Here is a 21962-nt window from a genome sequence, read left to right on the forward strand (position 1 = left end):
AACTCGAAAGTTTTTCGTGCTAGCCGTACAGTTCATTTGCCGGAGTGGTCATTACGGTCCATTGTTTGTTCAGACCTTTCTGAATTACTGTAAACAAATTGGTTCTTCTTACCGTTACTATTGGGATCAGTTGAAAGGCTCTCCAATTATGATCTTTTGGCGAAAATGTTGATTTCAGATGAGATGGTATTTACAAACAAGTACCAGCGTGGGAAGTGCAGACCATTTACTCTATTTCCCCTGATAAATTAGAGGGATGTGCTCTGTAGTAGAGACTAAATGGAGTGTATAAAACAAGTACATCATTCATCTCCTTTGTGATATTAATAGTGCCCAGAAAAATAACAGCGCTAGCTCTCCGAATGGCCAAACTTAGAGGTTATTTTGGTAAGTAAATTGATATTTGAGTCATAAATATAGCTAACTTATACCTCCTAAAGGAAGCCAAGAGATCGCTGGCGTCATATTACAAGAAGTATAGATAGATTAAGTTCATTTAAAAGTGATAAAATGTCCAAAAACTTTTTATCTTTTTTAAACAAAGTGATTCAGTACATGAACACAATCAATCGCTAGTCCACTATAAATAATATGTTCCAATTACCGTTATTTAGTTGACAACTAAAAATCCACTAAATTTTGCAGATTTTTGTGTTATGACTTTATTAATGTAAAGATTCACGATGAATACTTCATCAAGTTGGTTACAAACAAAATGAATGTAGACTCGAATGACTGTTTGATGCAAATTTTGATAAGATTCAAATTAAGTAACTAAAATTGAGCTTGATGGTTATTTATTGCAAATTATGACAAATTTAAATTGAGCGAGAACTTCATTTAGAGAATTTGAACAAAAAAATTGAGTTTTATGCTTCTTTTTCAGCAGTGGACGTCCTATGACTGAAATCATGATGATGACGAACAAAATATAGAGCTCTATGCTTCTTTTTTGACACGCTATAATTGAAATAAAGATACGCAATAAGCGCGTGACCAAAACACGTATTTCCCATATTCCCTTGATTAAGGACGGTACGTCACATTTTGCTCACAAAACTCATATCGCGTAACGTTCCATTACAAATGAAATGTTACTGCGGAATAAGGGTTAGTACACACGTAAGCGGCATTGTCAGCAGTGTTGGTTGAACAACAAAGTCAACGCGAAAAATTACTCCACTTGTTCGGTAATACATTGGCTAGTGTGTGTGAATTCGACTAGCTTTTGCCCACAGCTCCACCCGCGTGAGATTTAGTTTGTCACAGGTCGTTATAAATTGTAGCCTTAAGTTATTTTGATGTATAAAAAAGTGTCATCAAATCACGTCCAGTAGTTTTTGCGTAAAAAGAGTAACAAACATCCATACAAACTTTCGCGTTTTACTATTAGTAGCAAATAGGATTTTAACGCCCCGGATGATGATTGCTATATGGATTAATGCCGGCCCGCTTATGTATGTAGGAACCCTAACGTACGTAGTATGTAACTTGTGATGTGGAGCTCGGGATAAACTTCGCTAGATTTGTTCAGCAAGAAACACAAAGTTCGCACTGAAAGTTACGATGCGTGGGTGCTCGAAAAAACACGAATCGAATCCAAAAGACATGTCTTAACATCTAAACTAATATTGAGTTACAATTTGTTGAAAAAATCCATGGAACTAACCACTGAAACTAATACTGATTGGCAGACTGACTGATCAAAGGGCACGGTAGTTACAAACTGAGTTTTAAATAGCTATGTCGGACGTTTGGAAATACTGTGTCTGATAAAGCCTACTGACATTGCCATCGGCTGTAGACTCCCAACTAAATAATATAAAAATAATAACAACAATTCAACTGACAAGGACAAAATCAATTTACCGTGAATGTTATTCTTTCGAAAACCAAACAATACTTTGTCCAAAAGGTCAGTGGACGAGTTTTAAATCCATAAACGTGATTAATTTAATGTGTACGTACCTAATGTATCTCAAGATAATTTAACATAAAATCCACCTTCGCTCATCACTTTCCATGTTTCCATCAGATGAGGTTGAAGCCAAGAGCTTCCACGTTGTGGATAAAAAAGAAAAATTTTTTGGGCTTTATCCATTTAACCAATTTGCCTGTGAGTTTCAGTCTTTAAAGAAAATGACTTAGGAATCATTTTGAATCCTAATCATACTACCTACCTACATATATGATACATAGAGGATTTAGTACTAATAAATTCACTATCATTTACCTACTTAGTATCGAACGAAGGAAGTTTAAAAAAACTCTACAATAAACTAAAATGCCAACGGGCATGGTGCTAGTGGTAAACGAGGCTATTTCCTGTCCGATGGACAGACGACCAGGATGTCATTAACCGTCCTCGTCTGACTTTGACAATCTAAAAACTCTACGAGTATTCAAGTAACTGAGGAGCCATATTGCCGCGGCCCGCGATCGATCTAATTACGAAAGTAACGTAGAATTTTCTCTTTTTCCAGTTAGCAACTAATTCGTTACTTATTGAAGATGATTGAATGCCAAAGAGCGGTCGCATCGCGCGGCACGTGTCCATTCGCCACGCGTCACGCTGCCGGCCGCCATATTTAGTATTTTTTAAACCGCGGCCATTTTGTAAACACATAATCGCTGTCATGGGCGACTGCGGCGTATCAGTAATAACGATAACATTGTGATCGCGATTATGTTTTAATTTAGAAAAGTTGATTAGGTTTAGACTAATTTGCAAGGTGTTTTCGTTTCAGGATTGAAAAACTTACAACACAACTCGCAATGAAAATAAAAAGGGTGACTCTATCAACTTGACTGTATGTAAGACGATGATGAGATCATCCAATCATATGACATCCCCTACGAAAATTTTGCAACATAAGCCCATGCCCATGACGTAACTTATTCCTCGACCCATTTGAGTAGTAGGTATTTATTGATTTTAAAATAAAAATCTATTTGGTTTTCAGGACTTGAAAAGTTGAGATTTAGAATTGTTCGTCATATTTGCCATTTATACGAATTTGTACATAATGGCTAATGGCTCCAAAATACATCCTACCTACATTGATAATAACGAAACGCTTGAAATATTTTGAAGGTCGACTGAAGCCAGTAAAACCATCACAAAACAATCAACTCGTAAAGGCGCCATAACTTCTTCGTACCCACTTAATATCTATCACAAGAAACTGATAATATTTATCGATTCATTTCTATTTTCCATTTACATTTGATGAACGCGGGCGAATCACGCGAGTGGATTTGTTCCGCGTCGTGGTACTAAGTTATCGTGTGGTTTTACTTAGTCGGATGTCACACGAGACAGTATTAGATGTTCTATCAGTTCTATATACGATGGCATAATAAAATTATACAAAACTAGCTTTCTACCCGCGGCTATGCCTGCGTGAAATTTTCTCTGTCACAGAAAAAAAATATCGCGCGCGTCCATTTATATCGCGTTCCAGAAACCGGGACACAAAGTATATCTATGTCCTTTACCGAGACTCAAACTATCTCTATGCCAAATTTCATTAAAATCGGTTCAGTTGTTTAGGCGTGAAAGCAACACAGACAGACAGACAGAATTACTTTCGCATTTATAATATTAGTAGGGATTAGTGCCAGTCTTGTATGGACGATGGCAGATCAAGCATGGTTCGCGGTAAAAGAAATTGACAATTTTTCTAAAATAATAAACCTGATTAACATTGTCACCTTTAGCCTAGGCACAGACCACCGATTTTTAGTTGGATGATAGTTGGACCAGATTCTAATTTGTATGAAGAATCGGCCGATACCAAATTGATGTAATGTGCGCACTTTCATACATCTCCGTACTGATTAACAGCCCGACTCAACTATCGGCCAACAAGAAATCGGTGGTCTGCGCCTAGACTTATAGTGGAGGTTTGAGTTAACCTAGTCATATTATAACTGCTCAACTGCAACTGCTGCCAACTCATATTAGTTGCAAAGTGTTAGCTATGCAAGAGACACTTACTCAGACATATTTAAATCTTTGATACAGACGAAATTTAACATTACATGTTACAAAATTGACAGTTTCTGTTATCGCAAACAAGAAAAATCCTAAATTCTTGGTCCAGTCCTGTTGTCCCCCCTGGTTGGCCCCCCAACAAAGAGCCAACAGGATTTCGAAATCCTAATCCCCTAGCCAGGGGGGACAACAGGGCTGGATTTTTATTCAATGATTTGAGGACTGTTGTCCCTCCTGGCAAACATTTAAAAGCCATATATTTTTATAACATTTATGAAGGACTGGAATACCTGAATGAATGCCAAATTGCCCTAGCCAGGGGGGACAATAGGATTTCGAAATCCTGTTAGCTCCCCCAGGGGGGCTAACCAGGGGGGACAACAGGACTGCACCAAATTCTTTATTACGTAAGTAGAGTTGCAATACTTACTATAACTGTGGCTGCCATAGAAATGTGTAGTCGACCATAATAAGTTGTCCGTATAATAAGTTTAATAAATTTTAGTGTTCTTGCTTTACTGACACCTGTCTTTCTCAACTTACAGATTATTATGTCACAGCTTAAAAGTCCAGCCGTTGCAAGTTAATTCTAAGTTTATTTCTAGGCTCTAAGTCATAAACGAAACGAACTAATTTATCCAATAAGAGTGTAGTATAGACAACTTCGATCCATTAAATACAGCTGTTCTTAATATTAATAGCGGATGTTATCTAACCGAAATAAATGTCAGTAATATAATTTATAGTTTCTAATGAACAGAAAGCAATCATGATTATTTTATGAACAAAACTAACACTTAAAATTTTCTTTGTCGCGAAGGAAAAAAGTAAGCTACCTCCTACCTTATAAAAAGTCTAAATTTTCCGACTTCACCACTTTGAAACATGAACCTCCATTTTATTACTCAATTTCCTAAATGCTGAAAACCTTAACCAGAAATTTCTCTTCCTCCTTTATTTTTTGTTAAATAAAGGTACTATACCTATTAGAGTTTTAGCATCTATATGTTTAACTTATTGAGTAATTTATCCGGCCACTTTTTGTATTTTAGTAGGACGTGCCACGAATTTTATATTGTGTAAGGTATGTATTTTAGGTAGGTATATGGTTTGTGAAGGGATCGTAATCTTAACACGTTTGCTGTCCACAAACTAGACGTAATAGTCAAACTATAAACCGTATACAGTATTTAGTGCAAGAACCTTAAAAGTGTTAATAAATAACTTCCACGGTAAACCCGAATTTACAGCGCTATAAATAAACGCGATATTCCCAAACACCCCCGTTTTGTATCTCGTAAATTGCCCCCAAAAAAACGTATCGCTCAAAACCGAATCCCAATGATTCGTGATAAGGTTTATAGAACGGCACCATAAATCAAACTGTAGACAAAGCAGCAAGGAAAGCCACTTCTATAAACGGTAACACAGTGGTGTGTTACACACAAAAAGTACTAACAACAAAATACGCCTAACATCTAACCGCAAACAAATAAAGACCAGTTTAGACCAACACAAAATTTGTACAGATAACGTGGTCACCGGTTAGCCTTGCAACACTCACTTTTGTATATAACCATTTATTTATTATGAATACTGATTTGTGGAATTACAAACTAGTGTCTGCACTCGATACAGTTTTATGCCTGTCAGCAAAAAGTTGAAAATCGTCAACACACGCCGCAAAACACAAACTAGGGCAGTGCTGATTGACATTTTGAAATCGAACTAATCATGAGTGTTAAATTCTTTTGTGTTTTTTACAACAAATTGGAATTAGCAGTTTTAATTTTGTGCAGATACGATCTAAATTGGAGCTAAGTTGCGTTTTTTGGAATTTTAGGCGTGCTGGTTACAAGTTTTGTGGTATTTTAATGGCAAGTTAAAATACCGATCAGACTTTAAAATTGTAAGCGTAGGATGAGATGACACTCAATTCAAAAAACCTAGTATGTATTTGTTAAATGTTATACATAATTTGATACAATAAATAGTTCTTTAAACAATATATCACCAATTTATCGAGCTAGCTACAGCTGAAATCAGAAGTGGACGATAATAATGATATAAAATGATTGAGCGAGTGTCTTCAAAGACAGGTATATAGGAACGTTCGTAAAAAGGATACATTTATTACATGTGACGTCATACTTTGTAGCAATAAATGAGATCCATTGACGAGTCAATAAATCAATGAGCTAATAATAAGAAACGCGCGAAGCATTTCAAATCATGAATTTACAAACAAGCGTCAAATAAAAATGCGCACATATTTAGAAAATTCTATAAAGTAAGCAGAAAGCATTAAAAGATAGTAACAAATTAATTACAAAAATATGTAAACCTACCTACTCAGATACTTTTACAAAGTCTTTAAAATGTGACCAAAGAGAATGTAGAAAAGTAGGAAACGGCATAACAAATCTGTATCCCACATTCGGCATAGACAACGCGCGGGCAGCGTTGCGCCACGGTGAAAGTGCACCGGCCAGCTGACTGCTCCCGTCTGCAGGTAGCCCTGTGCCCTACTTACAGTGACAGGACAGGTCTATCACGATCACCGGTCTATGGGAGAATAAATAAATAAATATCCCTGGACATCATACACTACGCTTCTATGTAGTCCCAAACTAAGCAAAGCTTGTACTATGGGTACTAGACAACGGATATAAACATACTTAAATACTTTGTTAATAAGTCCAAATAGTTTAAAAACTAAAAGCTTTTAATCACTGCACTAAAAGGCAGGATCCTAGACATCATCTAGATAGCACTAAAGTGCTCGAAAAGACAAATTCAATGAACCCAAACTCGATGTGATTCCGCAGTTTCGTTTAGGAGTACCTTCCAGTACCATAATATTGTATTGTCATCTAATCTGAAAAATTGCCAAGTTTCATGATGATACAAGAATTAGAAGTGCGTGTAATTTATATTCTTACGCCCGTATTCACAAACAATGCTTGATTAAATGAAGCAGCAAATCGAACGCACAGCGTTGAATAGAGCTCTGTGATTGGTTCGTGTGTTACCCTGTGTGTCCAAGTGGATTGTGAGACCTCATAATAATGTTTGTGAATAAATTCAATTTTCATTTTCCCAATCGTAAAATCATACAGTAGGAAAAGAAACTTCAAATACTTAACTGTGAAAGAATAAAACTAATTTCACGACCTGCTGAAAAACAGCTTTCATAAGTTGAAGAAGGCCTCTTTCAGTGCTTGGTTATAGGACTAATCAACATTTTTGCTGGATGAATTCAAACGGGTTGAACTGAACGTAATTATCTTAAATCAATGACCAATTAGCAGATTCATTTAATAAGTTACCTACTCTCCAAGAAAGAAGGAAGAAAATAATAAAGTTATTACATTTTATATTAATTCTGGAGGATAGACAAAAGCAGAGACGTAAATATAGTTAAGATTAACTCACCAAACTAAAAGGAAAGAGTCACACCTGGTAGGTGAACATTCAAAATCACATATTTTACTAGGTATTTATAAAATCTTGCACATTCTTTTGCTCATTTATTGTCTAATATTATTGTTTTAATGAAGTGCGTATTAAAAATAGTACTAAAGATTTTATTATTACTAGGTAGCATTGCCCTTTCAATTCTCCGCACAAAAGTATGGATTTTAATTTGAGATCAAAACGTAAACAATGAACCGTCATTGTCGAATTCTTTGTTCATTTATATCGGTTTCAATTATTCGAGTTTATTAAGTTCTGAAATGGAATTTCTGTCAAATCGAAGTAAAACAATATCCCAGTAATACTTTGCGTTTGAATTTCCTATTGTTATACTAAATTATGCAAGGTAACAGCTTTTTAGTTTGGTGGTTATGTTATTTAATAGCTATTATAGGCAACCAAATATTTGTCGACATTTAATGTAATTTAGTATACAAAATGGTTCCTCTGTCTGTTGATCTAGATATAACAACAACGTGTGTACTTTTCTTGTGATTCAAGTAACAGTAAGTTTTTTCAGCGCGTTTGACCTACATTTCAGTGGCAAAAATGCCCTGAATTGATTCAATGAACTATGCATGCACCTTATCATCCTTATCAGGCACAAGAGCGCGCGTGTGAAGCTTGCCACCAAACCAGGTGGGACGACCACGATCATTCTGCCAAGAGTATAGCGTCGAAGAAGAAGAATGCACCTTTATCATAGCTAAGCAACATCACTTCAGTCAGTTATCTAAATATACATATATAACTCAAAGGTGACTGACTCACTGACAGACATAGTGATCTATCAACGCACAGCCCAAACCACTGGACGGATCGGGCTGAAATTTGGCATGCAGGTAGATGTTGACGTAGGCATCCGCTAAGAAAGGATTTTACGAAACTCCACCCCTAAGGGGGTAAAACGGGATCCACGCGAACGAAGTCGCGGGCGGTCGCTAGTCATCTAATAAATTGTGAATTCAAAATGCATTCTTAGAATCTGACGTCGGTTTATTCTTACTTCTCAGCGCATTGAGCCTTAGAAACAAACGCGCCGTGATTACGTCACGATCAGATGACGATTATGCACTGATGTCTTCTGCGGCACACTTTCGTGTGCAGTTTTTACCACAATGTACTGGCCGGTCGTTTAGCAATCGTTTAGTGTCTGAGACTCTCCGTATATGGGATTTAATGTGACTTTGTGTAATTATCGTCATACAGTTGTGAGAAGTTTAACAGGAAAATTTTAATTAATATTTTGTAAAGTCAAAATATCACTTTTGCATACATATAAAAGTTCAATTCATTCATTAATTCAGTGTTAATAATTCGAATTTTTAAAAGCAATAAAAGTAGAGGCAGAAATATGTTTAAGGTTTTTTGAAAAGGAAAATATTTTAACTGAAAATTGGTTTTTTTTTATAGTAATAGGAAAATAAGACGTCACGTGTTCAATTGACTAGGTATAATCTATTGATTTCAATCCTGAAACTGCCACTGAAAATCTATATTTTTGTTTACAGTAATTTCGAAATCACAGGAGAATTCTCCTTTAGGGCTTTTATGTGTTTCCTTTTAAAAAAAAGTTCGCTATGAATCGTAAATGGTGGTGTAAATGGTACCCAATAATTCTTTAATCGTGTGAATATGATTTTGTAAAAGAGTCGCAAATATTTTCGCCATAGATACAGTTTGTCCCCAATACCCGCAATATAAAAGCAGAGATAATATAAAGGCTTACACGTTGATAATGGCCGGCGTGGGCGTTCTTTATCGGCCTTATCGTGCAGCCTTCGGAGCGCCCGCCATTGATTTTCTAAAGCTAAGTACAGCGGGCCTAAAAAGGCCAAATCACGCAACATTGCTAAAAGGAATTCATTTCCAGAATTCATAGCAGATCATAAGCAATTCCTCTAATTTTCATAAAATGGTCTTACATTTTGGCAGAATTGCCGCAATTCAATTCATCCGCAGATTCATATTCGGCGTCTATGTTGCCACATGTGAATAATAAAAACCGTACTTTACCGGTTATCATTTCTACGACTTTTTTACATTTTAAACTGAAAATCTTGAACAATTACCTCATATCTTGTTTTAAATTAATAAAAGTAATTTAATAACATCAAAATATTATAGTTTAGAAGCCAAAAATGAGAAATGAAAAATCATTCACTATTTTATTTACGACTGGCAACAAGTTAGGTGTCGACATAATGAAGGTCAAGTTAATGTAAACAATACCATTGTATAAGACACGGAATATTATGCTTGAACTAAACTCTTATGATTTAGGCGATAAATCAAGGTTTTAAGTGGTTGACATACATTCCAAGCGTTATTTTATGTTATTGACAAAAGAAACAATATTCGCTTAGTGTGATAGGGAGGGATTGTGCAAGGTTTCGTTTATGCATTTTGTTGTGGAAACTCAGTGTCCTTCAAAAAATTATGCACTTATTTATCTTAAAATAGAACTCAAACATAAAAGAAAATACTTATATCCTCTTAATATTGAATAGTGATCCAGCTAATTATATTTTTTTAACCGAATTAAAAAAGGAGGAGGTTATAATATTATGTTCAACTGTATGTTTTTTTTTTCTATGTATGTTCACCGATTACTCCGTCAATTGTGGACCGATTTTCAAAATTCTTTTTTTGTTCGATAGGGTTCACTTCTGAGGTGGTCCCATTGTCACCAAGTCAGGATCTGATGATGGGATCCTAGGGAAATCGAGGGCAACCCTCAAATTTTATAGGCACGTATATCGTCTTTCAAACTTTTTCATAAGTTATTTAAGTATTTGCTCCTGGAAATCATCATCTCATATTGATGAGCTGATGATAGAAGGCAAAACTCCTTAATGCTTGAGTTAGAGGATAATTCTTTTAATTTTATAGATAAGTATAGTTACTAAAGTTATTCAAGTGTTTGCATCCATCTCATCATGATGAACATGGTAGGTACAACTCCTTAATGCTTAGGAGTTGGAGGTAATTCTTTAAATATTATAGGTACAAGTAGACCAACAGCTGTATTCATGTTTTTAAGGTGGGCTGACGGTTTAAGGTCTTTTTAGGTTGCCGATCTGTATTTTGTAGGGAATATTATTTACACTAGACATGAAGAATATGGTCTCAATGTACTGCCTACCTTCAGTGGTAACATCAAAGTAATAATTAGTTAACTAAAAAGCAAGAAATGAGTTAAATTTTATTTAAAAAAAGGCAAGTGCAGGCAAACTTCACACGTTTCATAATCTTGGCACGAACTATCATGGTATACCTACATAAATATTAATTCGTCCTAATAAATAAGTAATTAGTAATTATTTTTCTACCTTTTAGTGTAGGTTTTTTGGAGTCGGTTTAATTTTTTGCTTTTATATAGCTACCCTCTCCCTACCCTCCTCAACCCTCCCCCTAAATCGTGGACTCATACCTTGATAGTTATTTACTATAGGATTTAAATTAGGTAGGTACCTACTTAATACTTGTAAGACTATACCTCAGTCGATGTATAGGTACACATTTTTCGACAAATATTTTGAAGTTTTATTGCATTTCTATTTCTAATTATATTACTCAATTCTAAGTCAAAAGCACCCTTTGCAAACACCCCATACTAGCCTAGACGATGTAAAACACTTTCCATAATACGGGCGTGCTCCCAAAAGTTTACATAAAGGCCTAAATCTTCCATTATTAATTTATTTTTTGAAATTACAAACTAGCTGAATTGTAAAATGTTGCTCTCGAGTAACTTCTTATGATTCTGCTAATTGACACATTAGCAATTCCTATTTTGTGGACCATTTTACGATTTCTCATACAAAACTGTCAAATAAATGAATTGCCGAATATGAATTGTATCCGAATCATAATATGAATTGCCGACAAGTGGCCATTTTGTGTTTTTAAATCTGAATCATATTATGAATCTAATAAGAATTGCTCAAAGCGGCCTTTTTAGGCCCGCAGATGTGTGTAACGCGTAAGGTAAAAAGAAACAAAATATGTAAGGCCGGGAACAGACGTTTGTAATGCGTAATGTAAAAAAAAAATATAAGGTTGGACGCGAACCCTGCGTGTGGAGGGTCGGAGAGAGAGTCGGTTGCCAGTTTTTCACAACACAAAGGTGCTCGTAGTAAACATAATCTGATATTGTGTGAAACTATGTTTGAAACAAATAAAATATTTTTCTTTTTTTCTTTCAGTACCGTCTATCTCTATCATCATTTCAGCCAAGAAACTGCTGGACAAAATTTCCCCCAAGGATTTCCACAACGAGTGCTTCTGTGCAACATGTAACATTAAATACAGCCTACATTACATTAAACGATACGTTATACGTTAGGCCCGGTTTCCAGCAAAACGGAGATAAGTCTTTGATATACCTTCTCGCCTCTCCGCTATGGTGGAAATCGGGCCTTACATGTGTCAACATGTGTGGACCCAGCTTAAGAAGTGGATGGCGCACCGAGAATATGCCAAACCTGTAATTAACGAGTTAACGGCAACTTTACGTTCACCTACGTGATGTGCGGCTTGCACGGAATTATTTAGGTTTAATTTTCCGGGAAAAGTTAAGCTTTATACACTTAGAACACTTTATATCAGCTTTTGTTCAGGAAAATGCGACTTTAGATCTTGTGTGGAAAGGTAAAAATGAAGTTACTAGTGCGCGAACTCAATTGACGAACTATAGTATACTTATTTATTCATTCCAAATTAATTATCTTTTACGGCAAATGGAAAACTAACAAGGTTTTCAGGACTAAAAGTCTCATTGAAGATGTCTTAAGGTTATTTTCTACTGATATGAAGTTTTTATAATTACCTATGTATAGGGTGTCCCATAAAGATCAATGTTAAAAAGTATCAAAAGTAGATTTAAAGGTGCTTGAAAAACTTCATCATATAAAAGTCTATGTATTATTATTTACTCAGTTAGGAAAACCAATAAGTCCGCAAAGATCTGTATCGCTTTTATAGACCGGCCGGGAAGTAGTGAGTGACAAAATGGATGAGTGGGCGGTGACAAAATAATTGTCCAGCTGATCTTATCATACATAACACTATTCGGGAGCCGAGCTAACCTAAGGGCCAGAATGTACACACTGCATAATATTTAAGAAATAGTACACTCAGCGTCAAATAGTTTGTGACATCCAAAGTGGCCAAAAAGTGACAACACTACATCACTAAGGCTGAGTTGCACCACCTAACTTTGACCGTAACTATGACGATAACCGGTGCTTTTTGTATGGAGTTTGACAGATTTTTGACGTTTGTCAAAGTAAGATGGTGCAACACAGCCTAAGAAGTGTTGCGAACTTTTGGTTACTTTGGGTGTAACAATTATATGACACTGACTGTACTAACAAATAACTAGTGGGTTCTTGCGAAGTTTCAGGTTTGGTTTAACCCCACTGAAAACCAATTTCAGAATATTATTAGAAAATAAGGTGTTCGATTGCTTATGAGCAATAAAACAGTGCTTACCAATCAGTGGTTTGATATTTGTGATGATGTGGCTTTGTGTCGCTTTAGCGACAGAAAAAACCATCTCAACTTTACCATTTGCGCACAAAATGTTTTAAAGTGTATTGTGGTGAAATGGAACTAAGCTTATAATTAGTAGGTTACCACAAATAATTTTGAATTACCTAACAATTAAACTCAATAGTGAAATGGAAGCGAATATCCTATGGAAGTAACTTACATTTGTTCTTTTCTCTTTGTTTGCAAAAATAAAACAATCAATTATTTCATACAAGTTGTACCTAAGTATAAACTTAGTAGGACATTGTAGTCTTCTAGGTTATAAAGAAAATTACTCACATATTAACACAAGTGTCAATATCACAATACAATAAAACATGTATCAATAGAATTAGTATTTATTGCGATAGGTATAATATTGTTCTTTAAATATTGAATAAGTAGTTCACCTCTTGACCTCTTACTTAGCGAAATACCTAAACAATAAGTATTTTTCTTACAATGTTTTATGTTCTACTACCAGTATAGTCAGGACAATTCTGGCAGAAACCAAGGCCAAGAGAAATAAGGCTTTTGTATAAATTGACGCCACCGGGATTACAACCCGGGAAGCCTTCAAAATGTTTCAATGCGTCCCACTGCACATACAGAAAAAAATTGAGTTCATTTATTATTCGATTTAGTATAACTTTTACTCAAATATACACTGGCATACATTGTCAAATGCTGAGTCAAGGACCTTTTTGGCACACTACACATTATTTATTTTGTTTTATTCATTTTATTGAGATCTTTTTTGTATTATTTCTTTTTCTTTTTTGTTTTGTGCCAAATAAAATTTTTTTTTCTTTCAAATAATACAGAACTACTGGTATCTTACAAGTTATTAAATTCCTTAAAGTACAACACATTACTACTAGTCCCATTGCGATGGGCATCGCTGTTGCGACAGGGTAGCACTGTTCAGTTCACTTTTTACTTTCTTTTAATTATGTGCTATTTCTCTACCTTCTTTGTCCTTAACTAAGTGATTTTCATCGTAATAAATGTTTCTCTCTTTCTTTCTTTCTTTCTTGCTTTGATTTAGTATTCATAAGGAAAAATGAGACTAGCTCTTATCTGTACCGATAAATAGTTAGCCACCGATGGGATCTGCGCCCACGCCGTATCGACCGCGATCTGCGCCTGCGCTTGTAGCGAGCCTACTTACGCGGGGTCAGTGAACCAGACTTACGGTTACGCAACTTTTGTAATTGCCGAAATCTTACGAAGTCGCAAAACTGGTCCTTTTTGGAGTATTTTGGTCATTTTAAAGATGTCTTTGTTTTGTAACTCGAATACCATATTAGCATATCTACTTCGTCCTTATTAGGGCGCTTAGACACGCCTTCCTTAATTTATCTTGACAACTATATTTAACGTGGAAGTAAAATCCATGCACTTTGATACTCGTACCTATTTACATTATATTGTTTCCTTATTTGTATTATTAAGTATTACAATATTGTATTATGGTTACCAACTTCATATCAAACCATGGTATGGTTATAGGTATGGGAAGTTTAATACATTTCCCCAAGGCTGACTAATTTTGTAGTAGAACAGCTTTACTCATACTTTACTGATGCTTTATCTAATAAATAATGATGATTTTCCATTGGCTTTATTTTTATTTTTCTTTATTAAGGAAACAAACAGAAGAGTATCTCCTAAAAATGGTGTTGGAAAGTTCTCTAGTACCATAACACAATCACGCAGTGCCTAACAATAATCAGAACTGGAACTGAGCACTGAGAACTGTGGAACTGAGTACTGTCATAATGTCAACAAATTCTGAATTGAAGAAAGCAGCCTAACCTGATTCTGGAATGTTCTCGAGTAAGGTGGAACAATGACAAGCCAGGGTGATTGGAAGCGATTGGAAACAGAAAGACAAGGATGGAAGAAGCCATTACTTGACGTAATTCATTGCAGATTCCAAAACATTATATTCAACCTTCACTGATGAGTAGCGGGCAAACTGTAGATCCTGGCTGTACAGGAGACTATGGAACGGGACTATTCCCACCTCCCGTTCCCTGTGCCAGGATCTACAGCTTGATTACTAATAAAAACCCAACCAGTGAAGGTCAAAGTCCAGGACTCCTAGTGGAAAAAAACTTGTGGAAGATGTTCGTTACTTTTTGTCACATGGTGGCCAGGATAAGTTCGTTAGGTACCTACTTAATCACACTAATATTATAAAGGCGAAACTTTGTAAGTGTGTATGTTTGTTACTTCTTCACGTCTAAACGGCTCGAGCGATTTTAGTAAAATTTGGTATGGAGTTAGCTGACACCCTGGATTAACACATAGGCTACGTTTTACCGCGCGTAAAACCGCGGGGCACAGCTAGTTTATCACAATAGTAATTATCTAAAACAGAAATCCTTGGTAATTTTCACCTAATGCACAAAACACAGCTGTAGCCAACACGAACGCAATCGCCTCGCATTCTCGATTGTCGCCGGTGCTTATCGGTCGCATCGACTCTGCATAAATCAAACGACTAATGTCCGTAACGACTGCACATCAAACTAAACACTGGCACCTTAATTAGTTGTATTAGGAGCTATTTTGCAACAAAATGTAGAGTCTGATGTGCTATCGACTGTACAAATCTATTTTTCGACGTCGAATCAAGTTGGGGATTAGGTTGTGTCAAATTAGGCCGCTGATGACTTATTTGTTTATCTTTTCTGATAAATTTAAGTTTTTAGTCTTATTTTTAGCATGTGGTATATTTAACCGGCCATTTATCACAAAGTGTAAGAGCCATTATGCTCTTATTCCTCATTGGATTGTCGAATTGAATTTCTCCCCTATTTGGAATTGCGAAAAATTCTGTGATTAAAAGTCTACAACATTCGAGCATAGCTTAAACAACCAGTGAATATTTTAGTATGATGATCATAGGGGACCCCTATGCCCATCTTCATACAATCAATATTTAAAATATTCTAGTTTTTTTCTAAAATAACTTTAACAAATAGGCAAATGCAAGTATTTTACTTATCGCCTATTACATAAGCGTGCCAAAGTAATTTAAAAATAACGATACAAAAGAAAAAAGAATCTATGATAAAACAAAGAAAAACTCGGTCAAAATAAAACTACGAATGCAATTTAAAACGACCTTCTCAATAATAATTGTAGTGCGTTATATCATCGGCAAATTAAATATAAGTAATAAATGTTTCTAATATTTGTTATTATTTTTTATATGTGCGGATCGAATCCACCATTGTTCAATATTGAAGTTCATAAGCAATAAACACTTAGCTAAATAAAAGGCCTAATAACCGTGAAAGGCTAAAGTTGTGTGCCATAGAAACTGCATAAATCGCGAAGTTAATTGAAAAAATGTAAGGAATCGAACGGTGTGCGCACGCGTTCACAATAATTGATTAATATGCAATTGCCATCAATAATTTTAAAAATAAAAACTAAAAGCTAGAATACATCCGAACGAATGTTATAAAATAGCTATTTTATTTAGAAAACTAACTGAATGCGGCTGAAGCCGCTAGCGAATGCTAGTCAATAATCAAAACTGTGCAAAGAGCGGGGGCATATAATATTTTATTTATGAAGACACATTTATAAAACATGCATTCACACACCAACCGAGGTGAAAATATCTAAAATCATCCAGACGAATGGAAGATATCCATTTACACCTTATTGATAAAATATCCAGGTTTCCTTCGAAAGTAATACCATTTCATTCGAGATGTCTTGTATATCACTTCAATCAACCTAGGTATCAGCTAAATGGAATTTCTAGAAATATCAAAGTGTACCGAATATCAAAATTTCCGTAGTACCTAATTTACTCATCCACATTTCCCAGCGCCTCGGAATATCCACGGATTATACGTCGTCCCGCGTATTACGACGCACGGGTCTTTATTTCACAATAACATCTGATCTATCTCCACAAACGATAAAGGATCTATTGAAAACGTTGAAATAAGTGCTCCTATCTCAAACAAAACCCGCAAAGTACATAAATTGAGCCGAGGTATTTTATCCTCCAGACGCTTTCACGTTGAAAGATTATATTATTGTTCTATCCAGTTATGTTTTGATTAACGTTACAATACTATTTCTGTCAAATGTATCGTCCAATGACAATGATTTGACAGCACTGACATTAAAGTAATCGCCTCTAAAATTATCTCTAATAAGCGCACGTAACATTACCTCCATAATTATTGCAGCATCCGCATCTTCATTTCAAGTTAATACGCAATTATTTAAAACTCGTTTGGAACATGTATGGGATGCATCCTTTCTATTTCCATCGCAGTATCACACTGCTCAAACATAATTACATGGTACAGAATAGTTTCATGGGATAATAAAATAAGGACCCCAAAAAGGGTGAATCGTGGGAGTAGGTCGTGTAACTTGTAACCAAATTAGTTTGGGACTAGAGAAAGCAAAGTTTCGGACCTCTGGCTCTACACAAAATGTCGCAGAAAACGTGCAAGTTAGGCCCAAGACAATCAAAGTGGCGTGTCGTAATGAGGGGCAGGCCGACTCGAAAAATCATGGCAGCGTCATCATGACACTAGATGTTTTAGTAATAACACTTTGCTCGAGAGGAAGTGTCGTCGAGTCGTCGACAATTATTCTGTGATGTATTGAAAACAACCTTAAGATGTAAGAATAACATGGAGACATTGTCGCGATTTATACAATAAGCGTCCATAGAACGACTTTCACACGGCAAAAGGATACGCGACGCAATTTAGAGTCACATACACATAGTTGCAGGGGAACCAGTCTACAGCTGGCCGTATGTTTAAAAAAGGCAGTGCAATAATAATTCTTGAACGTCTGCAGCTTAGAAGCCGTAATTCCGTAAGAACCTGCTGCAGGTACGCATCAAATATTAACATAATAACGCGAATCGTTAAAAGCATTTTTTTAATTAATAAGATTACATCACCAGAAGCCGGAGGTTCTAAATGCGTCGTGCTTTAGATCAACCACGGACTAAGTAGATACAAAGCAACCTCTTTTTCTACAAGAAGCTTCATTCATTTAATTTAAAAGAAAGGGTATGAACAGAATTTACCGATTGTATATGGCGGGTAGGTAGGTATTGCACGAAATCCTTCACTAATGTAAACATAATCAACCCTAACTTTATGGATACTTCGTTAGTCAATTCCAACCGCTTGAAACCTCATCACATCCATTAGATATTACGTTTCAGTAACTGAATTAGGCTGAACTATTGAGGTTGGCAAATAAGACTTTCGAGGGGAATTCCCGGCTTATGTAGGTCCAATAGTTTTCGGTTTCATTAGCCGAGGACTGTACGACGTCGCGGGTTCTTCGCTAAAATTTAAACGGAAAGCGTAATGAGCGTCTTAAATAAGATTTCAAATTGAAATAACGTTGCTCACAAATTCATCAAGAACGGTTTACTTTCAATCACTTTACGCGATGAGTTCTGAATTTGGTGCGTCGTCATTTCTAACGTTTGTGTTACGAAATGTTAAGTGCGTAATATCAGAAGGGCAGATTCACCATGAGATTCAAGTGTTGGTTAATGAAGTGTAACGCAGAAGAATTGGGAAAGCAAAAGTGTGAAGCGGCGACTCGTCGTGCAATCGCCCGAAGCAACAAGTGCATCCAGCGGGATCTCCCGTGCGGTAAACAAAGAAACAACCATTGGAATTCTCAAGACGGAGGCAACGATCGTGAAAACTGGGCCGGACATATGTGCCGCGGCCGTGACCGTTTTACAATCACTTTTCAATTAATAAAGAACCAGCATACACCTGACTGCAACGGATTAAGTATCACTCGGCTAGCCGGGGTGTGCGCCCGTCCTTACGCTTGCTCACTCACGGCACACTTGACAACACTGCTAGTTAATGTGATTTGTTTACGTACTTTTAGAGGTATAACACAGGACACAGGTTCACAGGTAGCACGAGTGGTAGCGACTGCCGCACAACACGCGTGTGCTCCGTCCGACGCCCGTCGCGGTACTGGCTACGAGCCGCGAGTCGACGCTACGCGGCGAGCGGACAATTCGCAACTCGGATACTTACCTACGTAACGTAACTTAACTCCATAATATTTTATAGTTTCGTAAGCGTGCTACTCGATTACTGTGCGCCGTTCGACTCTAATCGATGTCACGATTCGGGAGACGGGAGCGAGCCTTGGGACTTGAAAGCTCACGTATGGCCGCGTCAAGCTAGCTCGAGTGCTCAGAACGTACCTACCCAGTACGAGCACGTCAGTAGGCCGTTATCTGATTGCCCATTCTTAATCGGCACTTTTCACTCACTTATGGAATCCTGGGATTACTTTTCCAAAGCAGTTCCTGTAGACACTGCAATTTTCATGACAGAATCAATTTCTTAAGTCGGCATCTACCTACTGTTTTTGACCTACAATTTAAGGATAAGCAAAGCGATCACACACAACATGTAATCTCTCAGTTGCCAGCCAATTATCGTAATGAGATAGGTACAATTTTTCTTCATCCCATTTTAGTTATTGAATTCTTCTCCCTTTGACAAGAAACTCAACAATCATGATCAATAAAAAACCAACGCATTGGAAGAGCAGGTGAATTTTAGCTACTTATTATGCCTTTGGGAAAATGCGAATAAGAATTTTAAACTCCAGAACTTCATGTACGCGTAGTCATTTAAGAAAATGCTTGCTTAGAGGTGTCTTCAGGGAGTTTAACTGACACCTCATTATTTCCTTTTCCGGTGCGTCATTATTCGTTTCTCTGAAAAGGCATATTTTGGACCTTCTTAAGACTAAAATTGTATGACGTATTAACACTCTATTTTCAGCTTTTATTATGGCTAAAGGCTTCATCTCCGTCATACAAAGCCTTCGGACGTCTCTGCTGAAAAATTCCTCCCACACAACCACACCTCCCACGTCAATGGGGTTCCCAGTATATTTACTTAAAGGAACTATGGCTTTAGTCTTTGTTCCATGGTTTGTCTATCTGCCAGAACGTTTTCTCCTGCTGCGTTTAAATGGTTTTTCACATCCGAATCAGAACCATTTATTTGCTTATATCTTGAGTTTTCGTAACTTTGTTCTATATCTTCAAAAGTTAATGTTTTGCATTTTCATATGCATTTTCTATTTCGAAAATCGATGAGATTGAAAAAGTTCTCTATCTACCTTGTAGTTGGTTTAGTTTTAAATAAGGTTTTAAGGTTGTTGCCAAAATCTTAAATTGTAAGCACAAAGAATTCGATAATATGTAGTAACAGTTGCTAGTAAATAGTTTTAGAATTTGAACCTCTTTTAAATTAATGAAAACAAGAGCCTACTCTTGGTGAAACTTGTAATTTTTTGATCAATTGACCATCAGTCAACTGTACATAAATAAGTGACTTTTAATTAAAGCTTGCTTTTTAGTTCTTCATTAAACGACTGTAAAATAGAGCTTTATCAAATATTTTTAGAACTTTTCCAAGCTCAGCTATCCGCTCCCAGCGACAACAAAAATGGTCGCCGCTATGAATATTCAAGTTTCTTGATGAAAAGTCACTCCGGATTTGATACATATCACCGACCATGCCCGGGTTTACCATAAAACCTAAAACTTCCATGAGATTATTTCGTGGAATCCGTTGAGTCTTGTTGCTAAAGCAAAAACAACAGGGCTTTAGAAGAATCTTTTTTACCCAAGATTTGTTTTTTAAACTATTTTTTGATAGTGTACTATTTTTGGATTGATTCAATCAAAAGATTGCACATATTGAATTTTAACACAGTTGTTGGTAATAAGTATAAATAACAAATCTCTAGAGAAAACCTGAGATGAGCTTTTCAACTTAGTTGAAAAATTAAACACTACGTAGTTTCTTATAGTAGGTACGAGATACGGTTAGAAACAGTTTGATACTGATAAACATGAGTATTTGTAGGATATTAATAATGGTTTGTTAACATAACTGTATCTACTGATCAATAAATATTAATTCTAAATACAAGTATCTATGCAACGGAAAATCTTTACGATCAACTTTCCCCATTTGATATTCATAATAATCGAACATTAGCTGAAAGAATAAAAGAAAAATATGAGTTATCGGATACAAAAACATTACTTAGCGTAATTAACACAAGTACCAACTAACCGTTTATCGGTTATATGGATAATCGAATTCGTTTTGAAATAACTAATGAGACCTAACTAATATGACATTCGACTTGCTTTAAATTAAAATCCCAGTAAGAAATTGGAGCAGGTGGATCCAACGAAATGAAAACTGGTAAGAATTTACATGTACAAGAGTGAAAAATCTCTGGAATTTATGTAGCCATTTATTAGACTAATGGCCCTACTTTTGGTCGACCTTCTTCGGGCAAGTCCTAAGTCAACTCAAACTATACCTACACGCAAGTTCGGCAAGACAATTAGATAAAGCCTTTGAAAGCTAGACAGCTCTACCTCCGATAAGTATACGTGGGCTAAACTTTAAGGAAGGCTCTATTTTGAGATATAGTCCTACTGGAAACAGTAAAGTACTTTCCGACTGGATATTTCTTAACAATATAAGGTACAAGAAGACAATTGAAAGCACATAGGTAGTTCCATAAAATTCGTAAATAATTATTACATATCTTGTATATTGTTCTCTTATATGGGACAGGAGGCAAACGAGCAGACGGATCACCTGATGGTAAATAAAAGTATTTACTGTAAGTACCTAATTGAAAAAGACAAGGCTGACAAGGGTGACTAAGTTTCTTCCGCCTCTTCTTCTCAGCACCAGCCCATAAATGTTGTTCCTAAGTGGTGGTCTGGTGGTATGGTGGTGGTCGCGGGAAGAACCTGGATGCGGGCAGCGCAGGACCGTTCATTGTGGAAAACCTTGGAGGAGGCCTATGTCCAGCAGTGGACGTCATTTGGCTGAAACGAACGAATAAACGAACTGAATAAAAG

At 36.2% G+C, this 21962-nt stretch overlaps 1 protein-coding gene across 2 annotated transcripts in view; it reads right to left on the bottom strand.

The window, feature by feature from the left end:
• The window catches only part of LOC135074043 (terminal nucleotidyltransferase 5C), a 374311-nt gene extending 355299 nt beyond the window's left edge, over positions 1–19012 (bottom strand). Inside the window, exon 1 of one of the 2 annotated variants that reach the window (XM_063968350.1) lies at positions 18923–19012. The gene's annotated coding sequence lies outside the window, so the exon portion shown is untranslated. Of the gene's footprint in view, positions 1–18807 lie in introns of both variants that reach the window. The other variant, XM_063968351.1, reaches the window with a different exon arrangement.
• Between the last annotated feature and the right edge of the window lie 2950 nt (positions 19013–21962).

This window comes from Ostrinia nubilalis, chromosome 8, assembly GCF_963855985.1.
Source record: "Ostrinia nubilalis chromosome 8, ilOstNubi1.1, whole genome shotgun sequence".
In the NCBI taxonomy this organism is placed as follows: Eukaryota; Metazoa; Arthropoda; class Insecta; order Lepidoptera; family Crambidae; genus Ostrinia; species Ostrinia nubilalis.